At 44.2% G+C, this 15,910-nt stretch overlaps 1 protein-coding gene across 1 annotated transcript in view; it reads left to right on the forward strand.

Annotated features, from left to right (window-relative positions):
• ZNF266 (zinc finger protein 266) overlaps positions 1–15,910 on the forward strand; it is a 63,482-nt gene that overhangs the window by 23,596 nt on the left and 23,976 nt on the right. The gene's annotated exons all lie outside the window — the stretch shown is intronic.

Consider the following 15,910-nt stretch of genomic DNA (forward strand, 5'->3'; position numbering starts at 1 on the left):
TGGCTTTGAATGTGCACCAACACACATTTGTAAGCTTTCTTGAAATACAATGAAATTTTTTGTGTGATCTTTTTTCATTCATAAGCTATCATTAGTGTTAGTATAAACACAAAAGCAATCACAGGAGAGACATTCTCTGAATATACGGCATGTGAACAAGTCTGCAGGTGCTCATCAGATCTTAATACTCACTTCCACCTCCTGCGGTGACAGGCCCTGTGAAAATCAACATCAAGAAAAGAAAGTTTCTTTTACTGTGAAAGTCAGAAATGTGACCTCACCCAACATTTAGTGACTTAGAGTGGACTGATGCTGCATTATTAGGAATGTGGAGAGATTTCATTAGATGTTTATACTTTTTTTTTTTTCTTTTTTTTTTTTGAGACGGGGGTTTACTCATGTTACCCAGGCTGGAGTGCAATGGCGCGATCTCGGCTCACCGCAACCTCCGCCTCCTGGGTTTAGGCAATTCTCCTGCCTCAGCCTCCTGAGTAGCTGGGATTACAGGCACGCGCCACCATGCCCAGCTAATTTTTTGTACTTTTAGTAGAGACGGTGTTTCACCATGTTGACCAGGATGGTCTCGATCTCTTGACCTCGTGATCCACCCGCCTCGGCCTCCCAAAGTGCTGGGATTACAGGCTTGAGCCACCGCACCCGGCAGATGTTTATACTTTTTATATAAGGAAGAAAAATCCACAGTGTAGAGATTTCTGCTTTAAGGTCTGTGGGAAAGCTTTTGCTAATTCCATGAGGCTTATTTTACACATCTAAAATTACACTGCAAGTGAGCCAAGACCACTGCACTCTAGCCTGGGTAACAGAGCAAGACTCCATCTAAAAATAAAACTAAATAATAAATAAAAATAAAATGGCTGGGTGCAGCGTCTCATGGCTGGAATCCCAGCACTTTGGGAGGTTGAGGCAGGCGGATAACCTGAGGTCAGGAGATCAAGACCATCCTGGCCAACATGGTGAAACCCCATCTCTATTAAAAACACAAAAAATTAGCCAGGCATGGTGGCACATGCCTGTAGTCCCAGCTACTTGGGAGGCTAAGGCAGGAGAATCACTTGAATTCGGGAGGCAGAGGTTGCAGTGAGCTGAGATCGTGCCACTGCACTCCAGCCTGGGTGACAAAGCGAGACTCCATCTTTTAAAAATTAAAATAAGGGCTGGGCGCGGTGGCTCACGCCTGTAATCCCAGCACTTTGGGAGGCCGAGGTGGGTGGATCACGAGGTCAAGAGATCGAGACCATCCTGGTCAACATGGTGAAACCCCGTCTCTACCAAAAATACAAAAAATCAGCTGGGCATGGTGGTGCGTGCCTGTAATCCCAGCTACTCAGGAGGCTGAGGCAGGAGAATTGCCTGAACCCAGGAGGCGGAGGTTGCTGTGAGCCGAGATCGCGCCATTGCACTCCAGCCTGGGTAACAAGAGCGAAACTCCGTCTCAAAAAAAAAAAAATAAATAAATAAAAAATAAAAATAAAATAAAAAATAAAAATGCTGTTTAGTGTTAGGGTTTTTCTTGTTTTTTGTTTTGTTTTGTTTTTTGGTTTGTTTGTTTTGATATGGAGGTCTTGCTCTGACACCAGATTGGAGTGCAGTGGTTTAGTAATATCTGCTCACTGCAACTTCTGTCTCCGGTTCAAGCGATTCTTCCGCCTCAGCCTCCCGAGTAGCTGCGGCTACAAGCCCGCACCAGCATGCCTGGCTAATTTTTGTATTTTTTAGTAGAAACGGAGTTTCACCATGTTTGGCCAGAATGGTATTGATTTCCTGACCTCATGATCCTCCTGCCTCGGCCTCCCAAAGTGCTGGATTACAGGAGTGAGCACTGCACCTGGCCTAGTGTTAGGTTTTTAACTTATTGTTTAATTCTCTGAAAGAGCAGCTGAGCAATTTTTAAAACCAATATATTCCTTTGATGCAACATCTAATTTAATACTTATTTAAAAATCTAATCCTGGGCCAGGCACGGTGGCTCATGCGTGTTATCTCAGCACTTGGGAATATTGAGGCGGGCAGATCACTAGGTCAAGAGATTGGGACCATCCTGGCCAATATGGTGAAAACCCGCTCTACTAAAAATACAAAAATTGGCTGGGCATGGTGTCAGGCACCTGTAATACCAGCTACTCGGGAGGCTGAGGCAGAAGAATGACTTGAACCTGGGAGGTGGAAGTTACTTACAGTAAGCCGAGATCGCACCACTGCACTCCAGCCTGGTTACAGAGGGACTCCATCTCAAAAAAAAAAAATCCTTTAAAAATCTTTTATCCTGAGACTTTGCTGAAGTTGCTTATCAGTTTCAGGAGATTTTGGGCTGAGACGATGGGGTCTTCTAAATATACAATCATGTCGTCTGCAAACAGACAATTTGACTTCCTCCTTTCCTGTTTGAATACCCTTTATTTCTTTTTCTTGCCTGAATCCTCTGGCTAGAACTTCCAATACTATATTGAATAGGAGTAGTGAGAAAGGACATCCTTGTCTAGTGCCAGTTTTCAAAGGGAATGCTTCCAGTTTTTGCCCATTCAGTATGATATTGGCTGTTGGTTTGTCATAAATAGCTTTTATTATTTTGAGATACGTTCCATCAATACCTAGTTTATTGAGGGTTTTTAGCATAAAGGGCTGTTGAATTTTGTCAAAGGCCTTCTCTGCATCTATTGAGATAATCATGTGGTTTTTGTCTTTGGTTCTGTTTATGTGGTGAATTACATTTATAGACTTGCATATGTTGAACCACCCTTGCATCCCTGGGATGAAGCCTACTTGATCATGGTGGATAAGCTTTTTGATGTGCTGTTGCAGTCGATTTGCCAGTATTTTATTGAAGATTTTTACATCTATGTTCATCATGGATATTGGCCTGAAGCTTTCTTTTCTTGCTGAGTCTCTCCCGGGTTTTGGTATCAGGATGATGTTGGTCTCATAAAATGATTTCGGAAGGATTCCCTCTTTTTGGATTGTTTGGAATAGCTTCAGAAGGAATGGTACCAACTCCTCTTTGTATGTCTGGTAGAATTTGGCTGTGAACCCATCTGGACCTGGGCTTTTTTTGGGTGATAGGCTCTTAATTGCTGCCTCAACTTCTGCCTTTGTTATTGGTCTATTCAGGGTTTCAACTTCTTACTGGTTTAGGCTTGGGAGGATGCAAGTGTCCAGGAATTTATCCATTTCTTCCAGCTTTACTAGTTTATGTGCATTTGGGTGGGTTCCAGGTCTTTGCTATTGTAAACAGTGCTGCAATGAATATACGTGTGCATGTGTCTTTATAATAGAATGATTTATAATCCTTTGGGTATATCCAATTTGCCAGTCTGTGTCTTTTGATTGGGGCATTTAGCCCATTTACATTTAGGGTTAATATTGTTATGTGTGAATTTGATCCTGCATTTTGATGCTAGCTGGCTGTTTTGCCCGTTAGTTGATGCAGTTTCTTCATTGTGTCGATGTTGTTTACCATTTGGTATGTTTTGGTTGTTCCTTTCTATGTTTTGTGCTTCCTTTAGGAGCTCTTGTAAAGCAGGCCTGGTGGTGATGAAATCTCTGAGTACTTGCTTGTTCGTAAAGGATTTTATTTCTCCTTCACTTATGAAGCTTAGTTTGGCTGGATATGAAATTCTGGTTTGAAAGTTCTTTTCTAAGGATGTTGAATATTGGCCCCCACTCTCTTCTGGCTTGCAGGGTTTCTGCTGTGAGATCTGCTGTGAGTCTGATGGGCTTTCCTTTGTGGGTAATGCGACCTTTCTGTCTGGCTGCCCTTAGCGTTTTCTCTTTCGTTTCAACCCTGGTGAATCTGACGATTATGTGCCTTGGGGTTGCTCTTCTTGAGGAATATCTTTGTGGTGTTCTCTGTATTTCCTGGACTTGAATATTGACCTGCCTTGCTAGGTTGGGGAAGTTTTCCTGGATAATATCCTGAAGATTATTTTCCAGCTTGGATTCATTCTCTCTGTCACATTCAGGTACACCTATCAAACGTAGATTAGGTCTTTTCACATAGTCCCATATTTCTTGGAGACTTTGTTCATTCCTTTTCACCCTTTCTTCCCTAATCTTGCCTTCTCATTTTATTTCATCGAGTTGATCTTCGACCTCTGATATCCTTTCTTCTCCTTGGTCAATTCGGCTGTTGAAACTTGTGTATGCTTCGTGAAGTTCTTGTATTGTGTTTTTCAGCTCCATCAATTCGCTTATATTCCTAAGTTGTTTATTCTCATTGGCATTTCATCAAATCTTTTTTCAAGGTTCTTAATTTCTTTGCATTGGGTTAGAACATGTTCTTTTACTCAGAGAAGTTTCTTATACCCCACCTTCTGAAGCCTGTTTCTGTCAATTCATCACACTCATTCTCCATCCAACCTTGTTCCCTTGCTGGTGAGGAGGTGTGATCTCTTGTAGTAGAGGTGTTCTGGTTTTGGGTGTTTTCATCCTTTTTGCACTGGTTTCTTCCCATCTTTGTGGATTTATCCACCTGTCATCTTTGTAGTTGTTGACTTTCAGATTCGGTCTCTGAGTGGACGTCCAGTTTGTTGATGATGAAGTTATTTCTTTCTGTTTCTTAGTTTACCTTCTAACAGCCTGGCCCCTCTGCTGTAGGACTGCTGAGGTCCACTCTAGGCCCTGCTTGCCTGGGGATCACCTGCAGTGGCTGCAGAACAGTAAGGGTTGCTGCCAGTTTCTTCTGCTGCTATCTTTGTCCCAGAAGGATACCTTCCAGATGTTAGTCTGAGCTCTCCTTTATGAGGTAACTCTTTGGATATACAGGGGTCAGGGAGCTGCTTGAGGAGACAGTCTGTCCTTTATCGGAGCTCAAGTGCTGAGCTGTGAGCTCCATTGTTCATTCAGAGCTGCTGGGCAGGTACGTTTAAGTCTGCTGCAGCAGAACTCATAACCCCCACCCCTTTTTTTCCCAGAGGCTCTGTCCCAGGGAGTTAGGGCTTTATTTATAAGTTTCTGTCTTGCTGCTGCCTTTTTTTCAGGGCTGTCCTGCCCAGCGAGGAGTCAGCCTAGTCACTGCCTGCAGAGGCTTTGCTGAGCTGCTGTGGCCTCCGCCCAGCTGCCGTGTGAACTTCCCTGCAGTCTTCTTTATACGGGTATAGTTAGAACTGCCTCAGCAATGGTGGCCCACCTCTGTAATGGCGGACTCTTTCTGTAATGGAGGGCTGCCTCAGCAGTGGCAGACCAACTCCTTAGTGGTGGACTGCCTCCGTAATTGTGGATACCCCTCCCCCACAGGGCTGGACTGTCCCTGGTTCATCTGTGCTTGCTGTGAAACTCTCAATCCAGAGCATTTCAGATTGCTGTTTTTTTTGTGGGGGTAGGTCCAGCCATGCCTGATCACCTGTCTCCCTGCCTCAGGCTCCTTTTTTTTTTTTTTTTCAGTTGAATGGGCAACTCTGTCTCCCAGGTGTTCCAGTCGCCTGTTGAAAAGGCGCCAGGATCTGTGTGATTTCCTGTGCGGTGACCCACTGCGCTGGCTGAAACAGCCGTGCTGAGATTCCTGGTGCTTTTTTTTGTCTGGGAATCTCCTGTCCTGGTTCCCTGTTTCAGTCCCCTTTTTTATCAGTTGAATGGCTGACTCTGTCTCCCAGGAGCTCCAATCCCCAGCTAAAATGGCATCCGGACTCATGTATTTTATGAGATACCATCTCACGCCAATTAGAATGGCAATCATTAAAAAATCTGGAGACAACAGATGCTGGAGAGGATGTGGAGAAATAGGAACACTTTTACACTGTCAGTGGGAGTATAAATTAGTTCAACCATTGTGGAAGACAGTGTGGGAATTCCTCAAGGATCTAGAAATAGAAATTTCATTTGACCCAGCAATCTCATTACTGGGTATATATCCAAAGGATTATAAATCGTTCTTCTATAAGGACACATGCACACGAATGTTCATTGCAGCACTGTTTACAATAGCAAAGACCTGGAACCAACCCAAATGCCCATCGATGATAGACTGGGCAAAGAAAATGTGGCACATATACACCATGGAATACTATGCAGCTGTAAAAAATGATGAGTTCGTGTCCTTTGTAGGGACATGGATGAACCTGGAAACCATCATTCTCAGCAAACTGACACAAGAACAGAAAATCAAACACCACATGTTCTCACTCATAGGTGGGTGTTGAACAATGAGAACACATGGATACAGGGAGGGGAGCATCACACACTGGGGTCTGTCGAGGGGAAATAGGGGAGGGACGGGGGGGTGGGGAGCTGGGGAGAGATAGCGTGGGGAGAAATGCCAGATATAGGTAATGGGGAGGAAGGCAGCAAATCACACTGCCATGTGTGTACCTATGCAAGAATCTTGCATGTTCATCACATGTACCCCAAAACCTAAAATGCAATAAAAAAGTCTTTTATTTGCCAGTTAATTGAGAATGTCTGTTTTAAACACATATTTCTGATGTATAAATCTAATGTTAGCAAAACAATTCCAAATGCTTTAACTACTTATCAGTGGGTATTTTATTTAGCAGGGACTCTATAAAATGCACTGCCAGCCAAACTGCTTTTGAATTTCTTTTGCCCCAGATCTCTGGTGCTTGGAGCTTTATTAAATAAAACTAACAATAATCCTCTATTCACTTTTTTAAAGTTATGGTAAAGTATATTACATAAAGTTTACGTTGTAACCATTTTAAGTGTCTGCTGGCATTAAATATACTCACATTGCTGGGCAACCATCACCATCACATCACTAATAAAAAAATATTTACCTTTCCAAGCTGAATGCATTGAACACTAACTCCCTATTGTTCACTTCCCAATCCCTGGCAAACACCAATTCTGTGTCTGTGTTAATCCCACTACTGTGGGCACCTCATAAAAGTGAAGTCACAGTATTTGACTTTTTGTGACTAGTTATTTCATTTAGCATAACATGTTCAAGGTTCATGTTGTAGCACATCTCAGAATTTCCTTTATTGTATGCATAGACCACATTTTGAGTTGCTCCCACCTTTTCGATATTGTGGAGCAACTGCCATGTGGATAAAGCTGCCATGAACTGGGCGTACAAACATCTCTTCCAATACCTGCTTTCAACTTTTTGGTTAGTCCACCCACAATTGGAATTGCTGGATTATATGTTGGTGTCATTTTTTTGTTTTGTTATGTTGTGAGATGGAGTTTTGCTCTTGTTGCCCAGGATGGAGTGCAATGGCATGATCTCAGCTAACCAGAACATCTGCCTCCTGGGTTCAAGCAATTCTTCTGCCTCAGCCTGTAAAGGCATGCACTATCAAGTCTGGCTATTTTTAAATTTTAAAAAAATTTTTAGTAGAGGGTTTCTCCATGTTGGTTAGGCTGGTTTCAAACTCCTGACCTCAGGTGATTCACCTGCCTCAGACTCCCAACCTCCCAAAAGGTGGGATTACAGGTATGAGCCACCATGCCCAGCCCATTTTTTGGTAGTAATATTTATTTTCCAGTTTGGTCTTGAGGTTTCTCTCTTGAGAATGGCCAAAAGCCGGGATAGTCACACTCTTTTTTTTTTTTTTTTTTTTTTAAAGACAGAGGCTCGCTCTGTCTCCCAGGCTAGAAAGCAGTGGCACAATCTCGACTCACTGCAACCTCCACCTCCTCTGGGTTCAAGTGATTCTCCTGCCTCAGCCTCCCAAGCAGCTGGGATTACAGGCATGTCCCACCATGCCCATCTAATTTTTGTATTTTTTTTTTTTTTTTTTTTTTTTTGAGACGGAGTTTCGCTTTTGTTACCCAGGCTGGAGTGCAATGGCGCTATCTCGGCTCACCGCAACCTCCGCCTCCTGGGTTCAGGCAATTCTCCTGCCTCAGCCTCCTGAGTAGCTGGGACTACAGGCATGCGCCACCATGCCCAGCTGAATTTTTGTATTTTTAGTAGAGACGGGGTTTCACCATTTTGACCAGGATGGTCTTGATCTCTTAACCTCGTGATCCACCCACCTCGGCCTCCCAAAGTGCTGGGATTACAGGCGTGAGCCACCGCGCCCGGCCTAATTTTTGTATTTTTAGTAGAGATGGGGTTTCACCATGTTGGCCAGACTGGTCTTGAACTCCTGACCTCAGGTGATCCACCCACTTTGGCCTCCCAAAGTGCTGGGATTATAGGCGTGAGCCAATGTGCCTGGCCCAAGATAGCCACTCTCTAGGACAGCTGGTGGAGGATAAGTTCAGATGTGTCAAGTGAGACACAATGAGAAAATGAAACCAAAATTAATGAAAGAAAAAAATTTATTATAGATTTTAGAGAGGTTAGGGGTGCTGAATAATGGTCCACAGGAATTCCAGAGACAGCATCGTGCTCAACCAGTGGGTAGGTTACTGGAGAGACGAAGAGAGAGAGGGTCTCTGGGACTGTACCTTCTTTTTTTTTTTTTTTTTTTTTTTTTTTTGAGACAGAGTTAGCTCTTGTTGACCAGGCTGGAGTGCAATGACGAGATCTCAGCTCACTGCAACCTCCGCCTCCCAGGTTCAAGCGATTCTCCTGCCTCAGCCTCCAGAGTAGCTGGGACTACAGGCGCCGACACCATGCCCGGCTAATGTTTGGTATTTTAGTAGAGACAGGGTTTCACCAAGGCCAGGATGGTCTGGATCTGACCTCATGATCCACTTGCCTCGCCGTCCCAAAGTGCTGGGATTACAGGCATGAGCCACCGCGCCCGGCAGGCGGTGCCTTTTTTTTTTTTCTTTTTTCTTTTATGGGGTTATCTTAGGCTTTCTTCACGTGATTATTGATTCGCTAGGGGAAAAAAAATGTTGAAGGAATTTATTTACATGATTCTGGTGTTAGTCATTAGGTTTTACAGTGGTCAGCAGCTATGAGATGAGGAACAAGTGGGTTATATCAGGAAGCAACCACACAGGGAGAAGTCTGTCAGACCTAAAAACGACACCAACATAGCAGCATTATATTTTTTTTGAGATGGAGTTTCGCTCTTGTTACCCAGGCTGGAGTGCAATGGCGCAATCTCGGCTCACCGCAACCTCCGCCTCCCAGGTTCAGGCAATTCTCCTGCCTCAGCCTCCTGAGTAGCTGGGATTACAGGCACGTTCCACCATGCCCAGCTAATTTTTTGTATTTTTAGTAGAGACAGGGTTTCACCATGTTGACCATGGATGGTCTGGATCTCTTGACCTCGTGATCCACCCGCCTCGGCCTCCCAAAGTGCTGGGATTACAGGCGTGAGCCACCACGCCCGGCTAGCAGCGTTATATTAAACAAATTATGACGTATGGCAATTCTACGTTTATCCCCCATCGCTTTTTTTGTTTTTTAAGAGACAGGGGTCTGCCCAGGCTGATCTCTTAACTCCGGGGCTCAAGCAATCCTCCCACCTGGGTCTCCCAAAGTACTGGGAATGCTGACGTGAATAAAACCCCTGCCGCAAATCACTTTTAAATCCTACCTCGTCTTGGCAGGTGTTTTATTCACACGGATATTTAGAAAGTGCTGAAGCGGGCTCCGTGTGTGTGTGTGTGTGTGTGTGTGTGTGTGTGTGTGTGTATTATAAAATGTTTCTGGTTTGGCTGTCAAAAATATAGAAAGAACAACTACAGTACACAAGGCTTGAAATTCCGAAGTTTTTCTTAGCTTGTGGACTGATATTCATCGTCCCTGGAGGAGGCTGTAAGTCCTCCAGCGACCCAGGATCCAGTTTCAGAGATTTAGTTTATTTCATCTTTTTTTTTTTTCAGATAAAAATAATCTTGCTCTGTCACCCAGGCTGGAGTGCAGTGGCACGATCTCGGCTCACTGCAACCTCTGCCTCCTGGGTTCAAGCGATTCTCCTGCTTCAGCCTCCCGAGCAGCTGGGATTACAGGTGCGCCACCACGCCCGGCTAATTTTTGTATTTTTAGTAGAAACGGGGTTTCACCAAATTGGCCAGACTGGTCTTGAACTCCTGACCTCTGGTGATCCACCTGCCTCGGCCTTCCAGTGCTGCGATTACAGGCCTGAGCCACCGCGCCCGGCCTCACAGACTCCTTAATTAGGTCAGTGAATGTAGCCAAGTTCCACGGCCCGTCCATGCCTCTGTTTTCCATCCATAAAGCAACATAAAAATGCTCTTGAGGGAGAAGGGGAACCCCTCCCACGGCTCCAGGAACCCTCTGTGCGTATTTCACCTGGGGTCTGCATGACCTGCAGGGTGGCTCTCCGATAGGCAACCCCGCCTCCTGGGAATAGCCCCGCCCCTTTGTCTCCGCCCCTCTGCCTTTCCCGGCTGACGCTGGGATCTCTCTACCACCTTTGGAAGGCCTTGGCTGGAGCGTCCGCCTGACGTCAGCACGCAACTGTCGTGAATCCTGTTTCCCAGTCTATTCCGAGGCCCCGCCCATTGCTCGCTAGCCTGGAAAAGGAAGTGCGCTCCCGGAAACGGAAGTGAACGCTGCACTCCGCGCGCATCCGCGTGCCGGCCCTTGCACACAGACTAAAGTTCCTCGCACTAGACGAGGAGGAGCGAAGTAGGGAGGGGGTCAAAGGGCGGTCTCCTGCAGGTCGCCTTCTCCGGCGCCTTTCCCGGGTCTCGCACGCGGGGCCTCCTGCCGCTGCCGCACTTCTTTCGAGACTCCTGCTCGCGCCGCTTGCGGCCTGGGTCCAGGTGCTCCCGTTTCCCAAGCCTCTTCATCAACCTTTGCAGACTTTCTTGCCAAAGGAAGAAAATTTTTTGCTGGGGACGTGGTTATTTCAGCGGCTTCACCGACCTGGGGATTTCAGCCAGTTTGGGTGAGCACTGGACTAATTTGTTCTTTTGGGGGATGTTCTTTATGTTTGGTAAATTATGTACAGGTGGAGAGATTAGAAACTCATTTTAGGGAGTTAAGGCGTCTCCTACAATTAAAATGCATGGGTGAATGAATGCATGTAAATGCAAATTTTACTATCATGGAAAAGCAAAAAGTCAGTTCTGTATTCAGCTTAGAACCCTGTAAATCTCTGAGCTTCAATACAAGCATCTCCAGGAAAAAAGAGAACATGCAGACTTTTTTTTTTATCCCAGACTGGAATTGAGTTGACCATAAACAGCAAGAGCATTTTCCAAGTGGATTTTCCTTGCCTCGTTAATTTGGAAATGTTCAAACTCCAGAAAACGTCAAAGTCCAATACAACAAACCACCATTGCCCTAAATTCATTATTAATCTCTTGTCATTTCCTTTCATATTTCTTTCCACATTTGAGGTTTATAAGCTAAAAGTAAATTAAAGGTGAGGTAGGAGGCGGGACTAGACGCTGGCGTCGGGGTTTGGACACCCCACCTAATTGAAGACTAGCTAAAACAGGTCTGGGGCCACGTGAATGTTGTTTTTGGTGTCTCCACTATTGAGTAGGTTCTCAGGTAGTCAGGGCCTCTGAGGTCTCCCTTTGGGCAATGCTGTTTACCCCCTTCCTTTCTTCCCGTCCACAGTCACCATTTGTTTAGGCCCTCTCTGCCCAGCCCTCTGGAATTTAGGCTCAACATGCAACTGCGCATTTGTAGCTCCTAATCCACTTTTTTTTTTTTTTTTTTTTTTTTTTTTTTTTTTTTTTGAGACGAAGTCTCAGTCTATTCCCGGGCTGGAGTTGCTGTGGCGCGATCTCGGCTTACTGCAACCTCTGCCTCCTGGTTCAAGCGATTCTCCTGCCTCAGTCTCGGAGTAGCTGGGACTACAGGCGCGTGCGCGCCACCACGCCCAGCTAATTTTTGTATTTTTAGTAGAGACGGGGTTTCACCATGTTGGCCAGGATGGCCTCAGTCTCTTGACCTGGTGATCTACCCACTTGAGCCTCCCAAAGTGCTGGGATTACCGGGGTGAGCCACCGCTCCCAGCCCCTAATCCGCTTTTATAACACTCTATTTACACCTTTCTGGAAGGTGGGAATTTAAAAGGGAAAATTGACTAGACATTTGCTAAACTTAGCTGAAACCCCCTATAGAGCTCCTTAGTCGACCTGGGGACAACAGCAAGCATCCCAGAGGACATGTCCACTGGGTATCTTTTAGGCTATTGGAGCAAGTTCAAATTTGTCTTAAAGAAGCAGCTCATTTTCTGTCCAAACACTGTTTGGGTTCCATACAGATTAGAAAACTGACAGATTTGGCCTAAATATGGTTCTATACATTATAATGATATTTTGCAATTAGACTTATTTTGTAACAAGGAAAGTGGGAAGAGGTGCCTTATGTGCAGGCTTTTATGGCCCTTTACAGGCTCATGTTACTTCCAGGAACCAGAATGGCGTGCGTAAGGGATCCCCTCCTAGCTGTCCCCTTTACAAGGCTTACATTTTCCCCAAGGTCTCCTCAGTCCCCCAGTTCTGAGGGGCTTTCTGCCAGTTCTTTAGTGAAGGATTCCACTCCAGGGTCATCACTCATACCTCCCCCTTATCCCTCCCCCTTATCTAAGTAGCCCCAGCCTAACCCTCCCACTCTCCAGGAAAGTAAGCCCAACCAGTGCCACCTGGAGTGGGGCCCAGTATCAACCCTTAAAGCCAAACCTGGGTGCATTGTGGGAGGTAGCTAATGGAAGTAAGGGAACACTTAGAGTACATGTGCCTTTTTCTGTCTAATTTGGCTTTATGCAAGGAAGAAGTTGGGCAGTTTTTAGAGAATCAAGAAAAGTTTATAGAGATGTTTGTTAAGTTGACCATGTTGTCTAATATAGCTTGTTATGACTTACCGATATTGTCATCTGCTTGTTGTGTCGTAGGGGAAAAAAAAGTGGAGAAAAAAGGATGTGGTATATACCTACATATATCCTATTGATTCTATTTCTCTGGAAAATTCTGACTAATACAGGGGTGTAGATTTTTTTCTTTTTAGATCGTTGGATTCAATTTGTTAATGTGGAGACTTTTTTTTTTTTTTTTTTTTTTTTTTTTTTAAGAGATGGGGTTTTGCCATGTTGCTCAGGCTGGTCTTGAACTCCTGGACTCAACCGATCCACTCACTTTGGCTTCTCAAAGTGCTGGGAGTACAGGCATAAACCACCATGCCTCACCTTGTTGAGATTTTTTGCATGTATATTCATGAGCTGTGGTATTGGCCCTTAGTTCTCTGTTTTTTTGTTTTGTTCTGTTTTGTTTTGTTTTTTTGAGTCGGCGTCTTGCCCTAACTGGAGTGCAATGGTGCAGTCTCAGCTCACTGCAACCTCCACCTCCCCAGTTCAAGCAATTCTTCTGCTTCAGCCTCCCAAGTAGCTGGAATCATAGGCGCCCACCACCACACCCAGCTAATTTTTTGTATCTTTAGCAGAGATGGGGTTTCACCATGTTGGCCAGGCTGGTCTTGAACTTACCTACTGATCTGCTAGCCTTGGCCTCCCAAAATGCTGGGATTACAGGCATGAACCACTGCGCCCAGCCAGTTCTCTGTTGTTTTGATGTCTTTCATATTGGTATTAGGGTGATGCTGGCCTCACAGAATGTTAGGAAGTATTCTCTCCGCTTCTTCTGGAAGAGATTGTAGAAAATTGGCATACTCTCTTCCTTAAACGTTTGGTAGAATTCACCAGTGAACATACCTGGACCTGGTGCTTTCTGGTTTGGAATGTTATTCGTTTTCTTTATGCATACAGACCTGTTTAGATTGTCTATTTCTTCTTGTGTGGGTTTTTGCAGTGATATGGTTTGGCTGCATCCCTACCCAAATTTCATCTTGAATTCCCACCTGGGAGGTAATTGAATCATGGGGGCCAGTCTTTCCCATGCTGTTCTTGTGATAGTGAATAAGTTTTTTTTTTTCCTCATCAAATCTGATGGTTTTATACATAGTAAATAAGGCTTAAGAATTCTCTGACTTTTAAAAATGGGAGTTTTTCTGCACAAGCTCTCTCTTTGTCTGCCACCATTCACGTAAGATATGACTTGCTTCTCCTTGCCTTCCATCCTGATTGTGAGACCTCCCCAGCCTTGTGGAACTGTGAGTCCAATTAAACCTTTTTCTTTTGTAAATTGCCCAGCTTTGGTATGTCTTTATCAGCAGCATGAAAACGAACCAATACAGGCATATTGTTTCTTTGAAGTCATTGGTCTATTTCATCTAGGTTTTCAAATTGGTGGATATAGAGTTATTCATGAAATTCCTTTATTATCCATTTAATGTTTAGGAGATCTGTAGTGATGTCCCTTCTTAATTTCTGCTATTAGTAATTTGTGTCTTCTGTTTTTTCTTTGTTAGCCTGTTGAGAGGCTAATTTTATTCATCTTTTCAAAGAACCAGCTTTTGGTATTACTGATTTTACTCTATTTTTTTCTGTTTTCAGTGTCATTGACTTTTGTTGAGGTTTTTTCTTTGTTTGTGACAAGGTCTTGCTTTGTTGACCAGGCAGGGGTGCAGTGTCATGATCACGGCTCACTGCAGCCTCCACCTCCTGGGCTCAAGGGATGCTCCCATCTCAGCCACCCAAGTAGAGGGGACTACAGGCATGTGCCACCAATTTTTAAATTTTTGTAGATATGGAGTCTAGCTGTGTTGCCTAGGCTGGTCTCAAACTCCTGGCCTCAGGGATCCTCCCACATTGGCCTCCCAAAGTGCTGAGATTACAGGCATAAGCCACCATGCTTGGCCTTGAATTTTAATTATTTTTTTCTTCTGCTTACTTTGGATTTAATTTGCTTATTATTATTATTTTTTTTGAGTTTCCTAAGGTGGAAGCTTAGATGATTGACATAGATCTTCTTTCTTATCTAACTAACCATTCAGTGCTATAAATTTCCCCCAAGACCTGCTTTTGTTGCACCCCACAAATCTTAAGTTGTATCTGCTGTCAGTGCAAAAATTTTAACTTCTCTTGAGATTTCTTGTTTGACCTATTTGTCATTTAGAAGTGTGCTGTTTGAAAGTATTTCTGAGATTTTCAGCTGCGTGCGGTGGCTCATGCCTGTAATCCCAGAACTTTGGGAGATTGAGGCAGGTGGGTCACAAGGTCAAGAGATCGAGACCATTCTGGCCAACATGGTGAAAGTCCATCTCTACTAAAAATACAAAAAGTAGCTGGGCATGGTGTTGCATGCCTATAATCCCAGCTGCTCTGGAGAGTGAGGGAGAAGAATTGCTTGAACCCAGGAGGCAGAAGTTGCAGTGAGCCAAGCTCACACCCCTGCACTCCAGCCTGGCAACAGAGCAAGACTCCATTTCCAAAAAAAAAAAAAAAAAAAAAAAAAACATTTTCTAGCTGTCTTTGATTATTTTAATTCTGTTGTGATCTGAGAACATACATTGTATGATTTCAGTTCTTTCAGATTTGTTAGGAGGCGTTTCATGGCCCACAGTGTGGTCTGTCTTGATGAGTATTCTATGTGAGCTTGAGAAGAATGTATAATCTGCAGGTTTTGGATGAAGCAATCTATATATGTTAATTATATACACTTGATTGATGGTGCTGTTGAGTTTTACCACATTCTTACTGATTTTCTACCTGCTGGATCTATCCATTTCTGATAGAGGGGTATTTAAATCTCCAGCAATAATAGTGGTTTTATCTATTTCTCCTTGCAGTTCTATTAGCTTGTATCTTATGTACTTTGATGTTCTGTTAGGTGTACACACATTAAGGATTGCTACGACTTCTTGGAATATTGACCTCTTTCTCATTAAGTTATGCCCCTCTTTATCTCAGATAACTTTCCTTGATATGATGTCTGCTCTGGGCCAGGCATAGGGTCTCACATCTGTAACCCAGAACTTTGGGAGGCTGTGGTGGGAGGATTGATTGAGGCTAGGAGTTTGAGACCAGCCTGGGCAATGTAGCAAGACCCCATGTCTATAAAAAAAAAATTTGGACTGGTTGCAGTGGCTCACGTTTGTAAACCCAGCACTTTGGGAGGCTGAGGTGGGTGGATTACAAGGTCAGGAGTTTGAGACCATCCTGGCCAACATAATGAAAACCTGTCTCTACTAAAAATACAAAAGAATTAGTTG

The sequence above is a fragment of the Sapajus apella genome, unplaced genomic scaffold (assembly GCF_009761245.1).
Source record: "Sapajus apella isolate SASKATOON/1434 unplaced genomic scaffold, GSC_monkey_1.0 scaffold77, whole genome shotgun sequence".
Lineage (NCBI taxonomy): Eukaryota > Metazoa > Chordata > Mammalia > Primates > Cebidae > Sapajus > Sapajus apella.